Genomic DNA, 13,213 nt, shown 5'->3' with positions numbered 1-13,213 from the left:
TCTATCCCACCTGGAGAGGGGAAACAGCTACGCGAGACTGCTCTTCGTGGACTTCAGCTCCGCCTTTAACACCATCCTTCCAGACAGGCTAGTGACCAAACTACTAGACCTGGGTCTATCACACTCTATATGTGCGTGGATCAAGGACTTCCTGACCGACCGCCCCCAGAGGGTGCGGGTGGGCCCCCACACCTCCACAGCCCTCAGCCTCAGCACTGGGTCACCCCAGGGCTGCGTGCTAAGCCCCATCCTCTACAACCTCTACACCCACGACTTCACCCCCATCCACCCCAGCAACTACATCGTAAAGTTTGCAGACGACACCACCGTGGTGGGATGTATCTCGGGGGGGGACGAGGCGGCGTACAGGGATGAGGTAGAGCAATTGAGCAAGCTGTGCAAGGTTAACAACCTGCTGCTAAACAAGTCAAAGACCCAGGAATTCATCGTAGACTTCAGGAGGAAAAAGTCCGAGATCCAGCCCCTGCTCATCGACGGAGAGAGCGTGGAGATAGTCTCAACCCTCCGATTCCTGGGACACAACATGCGGGATGACCTGGCCTGGAAGGACAACACTAAAGGCACCATCAAGAGGGCACAACAGCGGCTATACACCCTGAGATGCCTCAGGAAACAACACAACAAGCAGGAGATACTGGTGGCCTTCTACCACGGCGCAGTGGAGAGCATCCTCACCTTCGGCATCTCCAACTGGTTCCACAGCTGCACAACAGCGGAGAGAAACGAGCTACAGAGAGTCGTGAGAACAGCACAGAAGATCACCGGCGCCCCCCTCCCCTCTCTGGAGGAGCTGTACAAAACACGCTGTCTCAGGAGGGCCTCCAAGATCTCCAAGGACCCGACCCACCCTGGGCACGAACACTTTGTCAAGCTGCCCTCGAACAGGAGGTACAGGACCCCGGCCGCTAAGACAAACAGACTGAAGAACAGCTTCTACCACAGGGCCGTCAAGGCCCTGAACACAGAAAAGGCCTAAGTTCTGGGCCCAGGACAGTCCGGACGGATTGTATGGCAGCTAGTGCTGAGGCACAAACATGTACATTTTCAAGCCTGCAAACTGTGACACTTTAAAATAATGTGAAAAAATACTTTTTGTGCAATATGACAACCCTAGTTGACTATCTGTGCAGTATAGTACAGTGGATTGTGTACATAGCCTTTATTGATGTAAACCAGCTCCTTACCTTCTTGTGATTGTATGCATCTATGCTTTTTCTAAAATGTGTTTTCTTTTTCCTTTCCTAAACACCAGGGGAGCCTCCCCTCCTAAATTTCGTTGTTTGGTACCTGTACTGTAGCAATGACAAATAAAGTCCATTCCATTCCATTCCAATAGATGACATATGGAACAGTGCCTCGTCAATATCCATGGTAGCGAGCACCTGATTTCTAAATAATAATAATAATAATAATAATAATACAAATGATAATAATGTATTTGTATAGCACTTTTCCTGCAAACGTTGCAGCTGATGAATGTAAAGAAACAAATAAACAGCTCAAATTCAAGTTGACATATAGTCAATACTGTCTGAAATAACAGGCTCAATATTTGATTGATAATGTAGCCATGTGGCAGAAGAAAACAATAAAATAAAATTATAAAAACATTTAAAAAAAACATGCATAGGAGTCGTGATAGTCTACATTCGTCATGTCATGAGTAATGTTAAAATCCATCATTATCAGACAGGGAAAATAAGTGTAGCGAAGGTGATTTGGAATGACGCGGTGATCACTTCCCGCTACAATTTGTCACGTTCTGTCCTTGTGGCTTTAATGGTGTTAATTTCCCTGCCCGTTACCTTGTTTTCGCAAGGTCTCTAACAAAGTATACAGCCCATCAAGTAATAATAATAATACATTTTATTTATAAAAGCACTTTACATAGGAAATCTCAGAGTGCTACAATTAAAAACAGGAAGATAAAACAATAAACATTTTCAATTAAAAGGCTAAAAAAAGGCTCTATTAAAAAGGTGGGTTTTAAGGCCTCGTTTAAATGCATCCACAGACTGTGGTGCCCTTAGGTGGTCAGGGAGAGCATTCCACAGCCTGGGAGCAGCCGAGCAGAAGGCCCGATCTCCCATGGTGCGGAGCTTGGTCCTGGGGGTCTTGAGGAGGTTGGTGGCAGTAGAACGGAGGGTGCGTGAGGAGGTCTGAGGGGTATGGAGGAGTTCCTTGAGGTAGGGGGGGGGGGGGGGGGCAGTTCCATGGATGCACTAGTGGGTGAGGAGGGAGACCTTGAATTCGATTCTGAGGGAGACGGGGGGAGCCAGTGAAGTGATTTGAGGATGGGGGTGATGTGATCATATTTGCGCACCCTCATCAGGATCCTAGCAAGTCAGTGCTTTATGACGGTATCACATAATACTCCATCACTTTACTACACTGTGCTTAACTGCGAGGACTGTATAGTGACAATCCTATTCAAATAGACAGCAAGAATGAATCCATTCAAAAATAATTGTATTTGAGTTTATTTTGTTGTATGCTATTATTGTTGTATTTTTCTAACACACAGTAAACGTAGGGCTGGCCCAAACTATTTGGATACTTCATTCAACTTTACTATAATTTCAAATCAAATCTTTCAGAAGGCATCAATTATACTATCTTCTATTTTCTTCGTTAGGCCTAACAGTGTTTCCTTGCTAAGACAAAACGTTTCATATTGTATGGGCAAGCTGGGGATGACAGAATAAATAATCCTCATGGATGTCCATGTCTTTGATGTACCGCACATATACAAGCAGCTGTGCGCAGCAGGCCACATCAGTGGATTCATCTATCTGCAGTGCAGTGAAGAAAAAGATCTCCCGAATGTGATCCAGCACTTCGTGAGCTTAGAATGATAAGGTTCTATCTCCGTTTAGGGCAGTTCAGAGATATTGAGCGTCAAAGTTTTTACATTCCATTATGTTTTATGAGATGGAACCTTTGTATTTCATGAATTACTAACAAAAAAATGTCAACATTTTAAAAATAACACCACACAGGCATTAATAAACACCTAATGGATCAGATTATGTAAAAAACTCAATTTTGACAAAAATGGAGATAGAACCCTATAATTCTAACGTCACGATAACTCGTTTGATTGTGACGTAGGGCCGGCCGGTTCCAAATACGCAGCAATGGAGTCAACCCTTTACTTGGGCTGCGACGGCACGGCAACCGTTCGAGGCGGCCACGTGTTTAACTTGATATGACATATATAATAATAACGTGTTTATATTACATATATAATAATAACGTGTTTATATTACATATATAATAATAATAAGTGCACGTTTTAAGTAATGGCGCGTCGTAGTATGCGTCTTCTCATTGCTGGGTATTACGGGCCCGACGATCTACCCAGAATCTGCTATAAGGACAACGTGAGGTGAGTGGGCGTGAGGGGGGCAGGCCAGGGGGTGGGGGGCACTGCACGGGGCGGGAGGTTGTTTGCAGGAGTTGGTGCATTTACACTATACTTACGCATGAGGGGGCCCCTATTATAATAATAATAATAATAATAATAATAATAATAATAATAATCATAATAATCATAACAATAATAACAACTTTTATTTGTATAGCACTTTTCCTGCAAACGTTGCAGCTCAAACTGCTTTAATCACTGTATAATATGAGTTGCATCCCTTATGTAAACTGGCAGTGCATTCCACAATTTGGGTGCATAAAATGAGAATGCAGCCTCACCAAATCTCTTCTTTTGTGGTACACAGAGAAAGCCAGCCTCAGAAGACCTGAGAGCTCTATTGGGCTGATATGCTAGCAAAAGGTCTTTCAGATATTCTGGTGCTGTGCCAGTGAGAGCTTTATAAACAAGCAGAAGGATCTTGTTTTTGATCTTCTGAATTTAACAGGAAGCCAGTGTAGAGTCTCTAAAATAGGAGTTATATGAGCTCTACTGCTTGTTTTGGTTAAAACTCTCGCTGCTGCATTTTGGACTTGCAGTGAAAGAGAAGTGAAATGTTTGCTGGTGTCTCTCTCTCTCTCTCTCTCTCTCTCTCTCTCTCTCTCTCTCTCTCTCTCTCTCTCTCTATCTCTATCTCTATCTCTATCTCTATCTCTCTCTCTCAGGGAATTCAAAAAGAGGCGTCGCATGTGTCTAATAGCCTCTCATGCCTCTAGCCAGGTGGAGGAGAGGCCAACAATCATCAATGCCAATGACTATCCAGGTACTGATGACATCACTTCCTGTCTGTCTACTTTCACCAATGACTCCAAAGAGCCTCCCTGAATTAAGACAAAAAAGTGCTTAATGCCTCTCTTTCTTTCTCTCATTCTTTCTCCCCATTTTTGTCCCTCCCCCTTTCCCCTCTCTCTCTCTTAGGCATGGCCGCTGCCCTGAGGAGGGTACTGCAGAGGAGGAATCTGCAGAGGAGGAATCTGCAGAGGAGGAATCCGCCATTTATCACCACCAGTCGCAGTCAGTACAGTGTGTGTGTGTGTGTGTGTGTGTGTGTGTGTGTGTGTGTGTATAGATTCTGTACAAGTGGCTACTGAAAGACTGCAGCTTGCGTTCAATGCAAGCACTGTTCAATCTTAAACTTGTTCTGAACGAATGTTCTGAACGAATGTTCTGAACGAATGTTCTGAACAAATATTATTTACGAATACCAAAGATATTGGTCATGATAGTCTATGTATAACCACAGTAAATGGCTCTGGCATTGAGAGAGTCTCAGAGTACAAGTATCTTGGTATCTGGATTGATCATAAACTTCAATCTAAGTGTCATATTGATAACCTTGTCAGCAAGTTGCATCAGATTCAGAAGGTTGGCTTTTTGTACAGAAAAGAAATTGTGGAGGTCTTGGACTATGGTGATGATGTGATCTATAGACATGTGATCTATAGACAATGCTTCAATGCTAAAGCCACTTTTAATTACATTTTGCCATTTAGCAGACACTTTTAATCCAAAGCGACTGACAATTACAAATGACAGGGACATTCCCCCTGGAGTAACTGAGGGCTAAGTGCCTGTGTGTGTGTGTGTGTGTGTGTGTGTGTTACTCAAGGGCACACTAGTAGTGGTGTGGTTTCAGGCAGGATTTGAACTCACAACCTTCCGATCACAAGTCCAACTCACTATCCACTAGGCCACCACTACCCCTTGACCACTTGACTCAGTCTATCACTCTGCCCTTAGATTTATCACAGGTGCTAATTCCAACACTTTTTTAATAACATGGTTGGTTGGTCATCCCTGGAAATGAGGCGAAATAGGCATTGGTATCTGTTTATTTAATTTATAAGGCGCTTCTTGGGAATTTGCCACCGTACATTTCTTCACTGTTAAATCAGAATCTTGGCCCTTACCTCACCCGATCAAATAACTGGCTTGCTCTAAAGGTCCCCTGTATACGTACAGAAGGTGGAAAGACTGCCTTCTTATTTGCTGCTCCACACTCCTGGAACCTGCTACAAAGCACTTTTAAAATAGACTCTCTCCCATCTATTGGTCAATTCAAGGCAATGACTAGGGACCATTGCATATCTATTTGCACCTGCTCTGTTTGATCCTTGTTGAAATGTTTATTTATTATTGTTATTGTTATTGCTCGTATTGTGTTTTTATTGTTGCACTATGTATGGTTATGTATTTACTGTGTTGCAATGTATTTGTATATCCTGTACACTCTCCCTCAGTGGTCCCCGGGTTGAAATAAAGGCTTGAGATTAAATGAAAAAGTGTGCGTGTGTGTTTTCTCCCTTCCTCCCTCCTTGGTGTCCATTAGCTTAGATTAGCTTCAACCCCTTCTTCTCTGTCTCCTGTAGCTGACAGAGTGAAGAGCTTCGTCCTCCGCCTCCTCCTCCTCTTCCTCCTCCTCTTCACCCTCGGTCAGTGTGCCATCAAAAGCCGCTGCCCTGAGGAGGGTACTGCAGAGGAGGAATCCGCAGAGGAGGAATCCGCCATTTACCACCACCAGTCGCAGTCAGTACAGTGTGTGTGTGTGTGTGTGTGTGTGTGTGTGTGTGTGTGTGTGTAGATTCTGTACAACTGGCTACTGAAAGACTGCAGCTTGCGTTCAATGCAAGCATTGTTCAATCTTAAACTTGTTCTGAACGAATGTTCTGAACGAATGTTATGAACAAATATTATTTACGAATACCAAAGATATTGGTCATGATAGTCTATGTATAACCACAGTAAATGGCTCTGGCATTGAGAGAGTCTCAGAGTACAAGTATCTTGGTATCTGGATTGATCATAAACTTCAATCTAAGTGTCATATTGATAACCTTGTCAGCAAGTTGCATCAGAAGGTTGGCTTTTTGTACAGAAAAGAAATTGTGGAGGTCTTGGACTATGGTGATGATGTGATCTATAGACATGTGATCTATAGACACTATAGAAGGCTTCAATGCTAAAGCCACTTTTAATTACATTTTGCCATTTAGCAGACACTTTTAATCCAAAGCGACTTACAATTACAAATGACAGGGACATTCCTCCTGGAGTAACTGAGGGCACACTTACTCAAGTGTGCCCATTAGCTTAGATTAGCTTCAACCCCTTCTTCTCTGTCTCCTGTAGCTGACAGAGTGAAGAACTTCGTCCTCCGCCTCCTCCTCCTCTTCCTCCTCCTCTTCACCCTCGGTCAGTGTGCCATCAAAAGCCAGTCACAGATTCACACATTCAGAAGAACAAGATGTCTCTCTTCAGCCACCCGCCAGTGACAACACGGTCAACACAAATACAAAATACACAAAATACAACTTGAAGCACTGAAGCGTGATTGCAATCTTTTCTCGTGGGTGTATGTGTCTTGCCAAGTAGGTGATGGCAATCTGGATCAATTCTTAAGCCACGAAAACCAGAAAGCACTACAGTCTTTGACCATCCCAACTCAGAACCTCTCTGGTCCAACCTGTCACACCTCTTGTCCCCGATTGACATCACTACTAATATTACTTCATTTCCAATCATTGTTAGCTAGTCTTACTTACTTACTTATCAGATGTACATTTGTGATATAGATGCATATCTCTGGCTTTTCAGTCTCAGTTTTCAGACACACAGTGTGTGTCATGAGGTTATGAATGAATGAATGAATGGTCTTTATTGTCATTGCTATAGTACAGGTACCAAACAACGAAATTTGGGAGGGGTGGCTCCCCTGGTGCTAGGAAAGAAAAAAAACAAAAAAAACAACAAGGGAAAGGAGCTGGTTTACATAAATAAAGGCTATGTACACTATCCACTATACTATACTGTACAGATAAAACGACTAGGGTTGTCATATTGCATATTGTTAGCTAGTTAGAATATTGCATATTGTTAGCTAGTTAGAATGGGGAGTGTATGTCAATGTGTCAGACAATGGGTCCTCTAGTTCACTAGAATTTACATAGTGCCAAAACTCCATCGAAATGTGATGCACACATCTTGAAATACAATACGGCCGTATTGATTTCATTTTGGCACAAATGTTCTGTATTTCTGCATTTGCATTTCGATACACATGTATTGAATTTCGATGTGTGTATTATATTTCATTGGTCACACACCCAAACCAACCGTCATTATTTTCATACCCCTGCTTATTTTATAAAGAAACTATAAAAAGCATCTTCATCAAAAAATAAAATGTGCTCTATTTGGCAGAACCAGAGTAGTTTCATGCACTGGACCTGGTCACGTGTGAAGAGGTGTCGCTTTAGGTGTTGGTAGCATATTAAAGCTGCAATCTGTAGCAACATTTATTTCTGGTCAAAATGAAAAATATGTCAGAACGTACGTTTCAATTCCCCACCACTGTGGATCAATAAAGTTTGGGAGTTCCACTCCTGTTGGTTCACTTGAAGGATTTGTGAGAGAAAACCTGAAAAAAGAGCAGTCATGAACATTATTGCAACTCATAGTCGGTTTGTTTGGGGTTGTGGCATAGAGGATTCAGAGTGGCCGTGTTGGGTGGCTAATGGGGTGGTAATGGCATGCCTCTCACTGAATAGAACTGTGTCTTCAATGTCCAGACAATGCTCCATGTTTGATAACACCCAACCGTCTGGCTTGTTGCCATCGCTGTAGATGTGATATTCCTCCAGAGTAGTGTATGTGTGCCTCCTTTTTACAGACGCATGGGCCCATTGTGCGTTAGCATGGTTTGTTACTGCTGCATACATCTCTCCCATTATTTCTTTACATTTTCTTTGTGTTTTAAACAATCATATTTCATTCAAAAACATAAAACATTTTTATTTTACACAGTTTCTCCGCGCCTCCCTTGAAGGTCTTTGGCGCCCCCTAGGGGAGGCGCGCCTCAAACTTTGAAAACCCCTGCATTGATTGATTGATTGATTGAAAACTTTATTAGAAGATTTGCAGAAGTAGGTACATGACAGTACATATTACATACAAGGTCAACTAACAGGATAAAAACCCAAGAAAGCCACTGGCTTATTTCAATTGGGGTCCTTGATTCTCAATTCATCGTTACATGTAAGACAGACAAAAAAAAAAACCTAGTACTATCTACAAGATAATACAGACAAATAACTATTACTATCTACAAGATAAAAATACATCCATCATGGGAAGAACAATACAACAAAACATCAGGTATGTACAGCGGGTAGGACAGGTGGGGACATACACCACAGGTGGGGGCGGGGGACAAAACACAAAGTATGTACAGTGGGTAGTTCGGGTCTTTTAATCTGATTTTTGATTTAGAGGGTCCAGTTACGGATTGCAGCCTCCTGTAAATGTTTTTTGAGAGTGGTTTTGAAGGTGGGCAGTGTTTTGCACTCCTTTAAGATTCTAGGAAGGGCGTTCCACATTTTTACTGCATAGTTTGCAAACGAGTTTAACCCCTTGTTTGTGGTGCAACGCGGTTGAACGTGGTTCGTGGAGCTTCCTCTGGTGTTGTATGTGTGGACGTTGTTCACTTTTTGGAAGTATGTTGACAGGTACTTGGGTGTCTTTGTGGTGTAGCGTATCTTGAAGACCAGGCCCAGTGCAAGCTGCTGCACTCTGTCAACTACTCGTAGCCAATCAAGGCTCAACAAATGAGCAGCGGTTAGATGTGTCCTAGGGTTGAGGCCTAGCAGAAGCCTAACCAGTTTATTTTGGGCTGTCTGGAGTCTTGTTTTATGGGCCTTTGTGGTTCTATAGTACCATGATGTTACGGCATAGTCGAAGTGACATTGAATGAGAGCTCCTGATAGGGTCCTCAGTGTGTTTTTACTGACAAGTGAGGATATCCTGTACAAGAATCTAGTTCTATGGTTAACTTTTTTGATTACTTTTGCTGCCATTTTATCTCCGGAAAGATTTGCCTCTAAGATGGAGCCCAGGTATGTAATATCCTCTTTTCTTGTGATATTAATGTTACCCACTTTTATTTTAAAATTTTCAGCCTTTCTGAGTTTAGATGGGGATCCGTATAGGATGGTTTCAGTTTTACCTAGGTGTATTGATAGTTTATTGTCAGCTAGCCAGATGCAGATTCTACTCAGTTCAGTGCTTAGCGCTTTTTCCACCTGCAATATGTCCCTGTCAGAGACCAGCAGAGCCGAGTCATCCGCGAACAGGAACAAATTGCAATCACATGCTGATGACATGTCATTCACATATATTAGGAACAGTAAAGGTCCCAATATGCTTCCTTGTGGAACACCGCAGGTCACTGGGAGGGGGGGGGACAGTGTTCCGTTCACACTAACCACCTGTTCCCTCCCCTCTAAGTAGGATTGCATCCAGCTCACCGATGTTCTATCGAACCCAATTGCTTTCAGTTTATCTAACAATATGTGGTGATCTACTGTGTCGAAGGCCTTCTGGAGGTCCAGCATGACCATGCCGCAGTATTTGCCCGAGTCCACCTCATGGTTGATGTGGTCGTTCAAATAGAGAAGGCATGTGTCAGTGGAATGGGATGTTCTGAATCCTGATTGAAATTCATACATCAGATTTTTTTCGGTAAGGTACCTATCAACCTGTTCATAAACTATTTTTTCCATAAGTTTCGAGATGGAATTAAGAATAGAAACAGGTCGGTAGTTGCCTGGGTCTAATTTGCTTCCTTTTTTATACAGTGGGGTTACACTTGCTATTTTAAAGTCAAGGGGGACGTGTCCCTGTTTGATGGAGAGGTTTATTATGTGGGTGATGATTGGGGTAATGGAGGCAGCTGAGTCTTTTAGAAATCTGGCTGGAATATTGTCATGGCCTGTGGCCTTTTCTGAGTGTAGCGCGCCCAGCTTTTTAAACACCTCATCGTTTGACACCATGGAGAGTTTAAAATCATCTTTGCGTACACCCAGTTTATTGTAGAACGCACGGATGTGCTCTACACCATAACGCCCTGAGTGGGGTGGTAGATTGTTAACTAATTTAGTGGCTATGGTTGTAAAGAAAGTGTTTAAGCACTTAGCCACATCCAGCTTGTCTGTAAGGAGAGAATCTCCAGATTTTATGCTGATGTTTGTAGACCTGGTTTTGAGTTTTTGACTGCAACCTAGTTGGCTATTAAGTAGCTTCCAAAGGTCACGTGGTTTGTTTAAGTTTTCTTCGATTTTGTTATCGAGGTATTCTTTCTTAGCAGATTTGGTCATGGTAATTACCTGATTGCATAGTTTGTTGCATTGTTTTTTAATTTTTTCAAAGTGGGTTTTGTGATCTTCGTTTAAGTGTTTCACTAATTTTGATTTGCATTTTTGAACTTCAGAGCATTTTAGGTCTCTGACTTTCATAGCATTTAGAATGTCCGAATTCATCCATGGTTCCGATCGGGCTTTAACCCTGGTGGTTCTCATGGGGGCTATACTGTCAATAATATTTAGGAATTTGGTTTTGAAACCTAGCCATGCCTCTTCAACCTGTGTGCATTTTAGTTCCTCTAACCAGTCTTGTTTCTCCAGTTTATGGTTTAAGGCCTCACTAGAATAGGATTTAAGGGATCTAGTGGTTACAGTTTTATGACCGCCAGCCTTGGGTTTATGTTTTTTACGAGTGCAAAAGATCATGTAATGATCACTTAGCCCACATACAATAACCCCACTCATCCATTGGACTCATCCGATGTTAGAATGAGATCTATGGTGGTTTGAGTAGAAATACACACCCTAGTGGGTTTGGTAATTTGTTGACGGAGACAGTGCAATTCAGAAAACCTAGTGAAGGATTTGAAAACGGATGCTTCATTTCTGAGCATGTCCGTGTTCAAATCCCCAATAAGAATCTTTTCCACACAGTCAACGTCATCCAAGCACCCCTCAAGAATATTAGTCTTAGCATAGTATTATAGCCTAATCAATAATGGGACGTAAAGTCTCTCTACAATATATTATTTTCCATTTCGCAGCTACAGTAGGGGCAGCGTTTTTAAAGCCCATTATGTCTGTGTGTGGGCCAACAACAAGGACTGCATGATGTGTCCAGCAGCCTGCGACAGCTCTCTGCTCAGAGTGGATGAACGCTCCCCATCCTCACATACAGACGCATTCTTATTACTTCTGAAGAACCCCATAAGTTAGTTCTTCTTTGCTCGCAAACAAGACAGTCACACAGCGATAATATTACATTTTACAATATTAATTACGGACTGCAATGGACAACCTTTACTTTTCAGGTGAGAAAACTAAATTATAATTGAAATTGTAGTTGAATTGTAGTCCTTTTATTGAAAATATAAACCTTAATGCATGGGGTTATTATATAAATGTTGGACAGATTTGCTCAAATCACAGTTTTTCTTGTTACCAAGCAATACAATAAATAAATACTGTTACATTTCTAATGCATTTGTGTAGGGTTTATTATGAATGGCATTTAAAATACTTTCTCTAGCTTTTAAGAGTTCTGAGAGGGGATATGTTTGTTGTCAAATATAATTTGCCTTCAGAGACTAAATCAGTTGTGTTTTACCCTATGTTTTCATGGTGTTTCTCTCAGATTTCTCAGATGAGAAGGTGAATCAACTCATTGCCCTCAATGGGCCTGACAGAGACTACATCGCCCACTGTTATGCTGAGATTTTGGGAAACAAGTATTTCTATGCCCCAGCAGTCTTGGATGACTGTTCCCCAGCCTCACCCCACAATCAGTGGCGTAGCGCAAAATCCCGGGGCCCCCCCGCAAGGTGGCGGCGGGGGCCCTTTCGCAACGGAGTAAAAAGAGGCCGATGCGTTATTGACGTTGCGAAATTTCGCAATATGCACTCTACATTCTAAATGCTTGACTTAGCAAAAGGTACAAACAAGTGAGAGCAATAGCCTATAACTAAAACCAAATGGTAGACTACACTACATCAGTAGAATGTATTATAAGTAGAATAGTACAAGCTTTATTTCTTTTAACAAAGTGTGGTGTGCACAGCAGTGTGATATCTGTAAACATATCTGTAGACTCTCCGCTAAGGGTTGCCAGATGGGATTGAGAATTTCCAACCTAACCAATCTAAACACTTCTAAATCCACCAAAAACCAGCCCATCTGGCAACCCTGTCTCCGCTGCATCAGAGTCTACTTGTTGCGTAAAATTGGCCAGGGTTAGTCAAATCCTTTGTTGGACATCTCATATATTGGTATATTGTGGCATTTCTTTACTGTTTGCCATCTGGTCTAGGAATACCCAGGGAGACGCAGACAGCAGAAGTAGATTCGAATAGTAGAATAGAAAAAAGAAACAGCTATATATAGCCTAATCATGCTGAATTACAGTATGTACTTCTGCCTGAGTTTGAGTATGATGCTGCCCAAATAAATGTTATTGTTTAGTGCTGTACGCTTTCGTGGTATTATATTGTGTGAATTATCATCTGTATGTTGTTTTTCTTTCACTCGACTAACCGCCGAGATAATACTTGAGACATGTACTTCCGTAAACATACATTTTTTATTAGATTTTTTTACAATATCGGACCGACAGTCCCACATATAGCGGCTATAATGTCCGAATAGAGAATCTACCACCACCTAAAGAATGCTTATTGTACTTTGTATTGTATTTTCGCTTGCTCATTTTCCTTGTGTCTCGCTGCCTACGTGTGACGTCAAAGTCATGTTGCTATTGGATACGGCTAACTATGTATATCTTTTTTAATATAGGCCTATATATTAAAATTAAGGTTGACACAATGAAGGGCCACTTATTTTCTTTATTTTATATTTTTTTAAATTATAAAAAAAAAAAAAAAAAAGTTTGGATCCAATGTTAGGGGGCCCCCTA

This window comes from Nansenia antarctica (genome assembly GCF_963989245.1).
Source record: "Nansenia antarctica genome assembly, chromosome: 10".
In the NCBI taxonomy this organism is placed as follows: Eukaryota; Metazoa; Chordata; class Actinopteri; order Argentiniformes; family Microstomatidae; genus Nansenia; species Nansenia antarctica.
Note: the sequence above shows the minus strand (reverse complement) of the source record.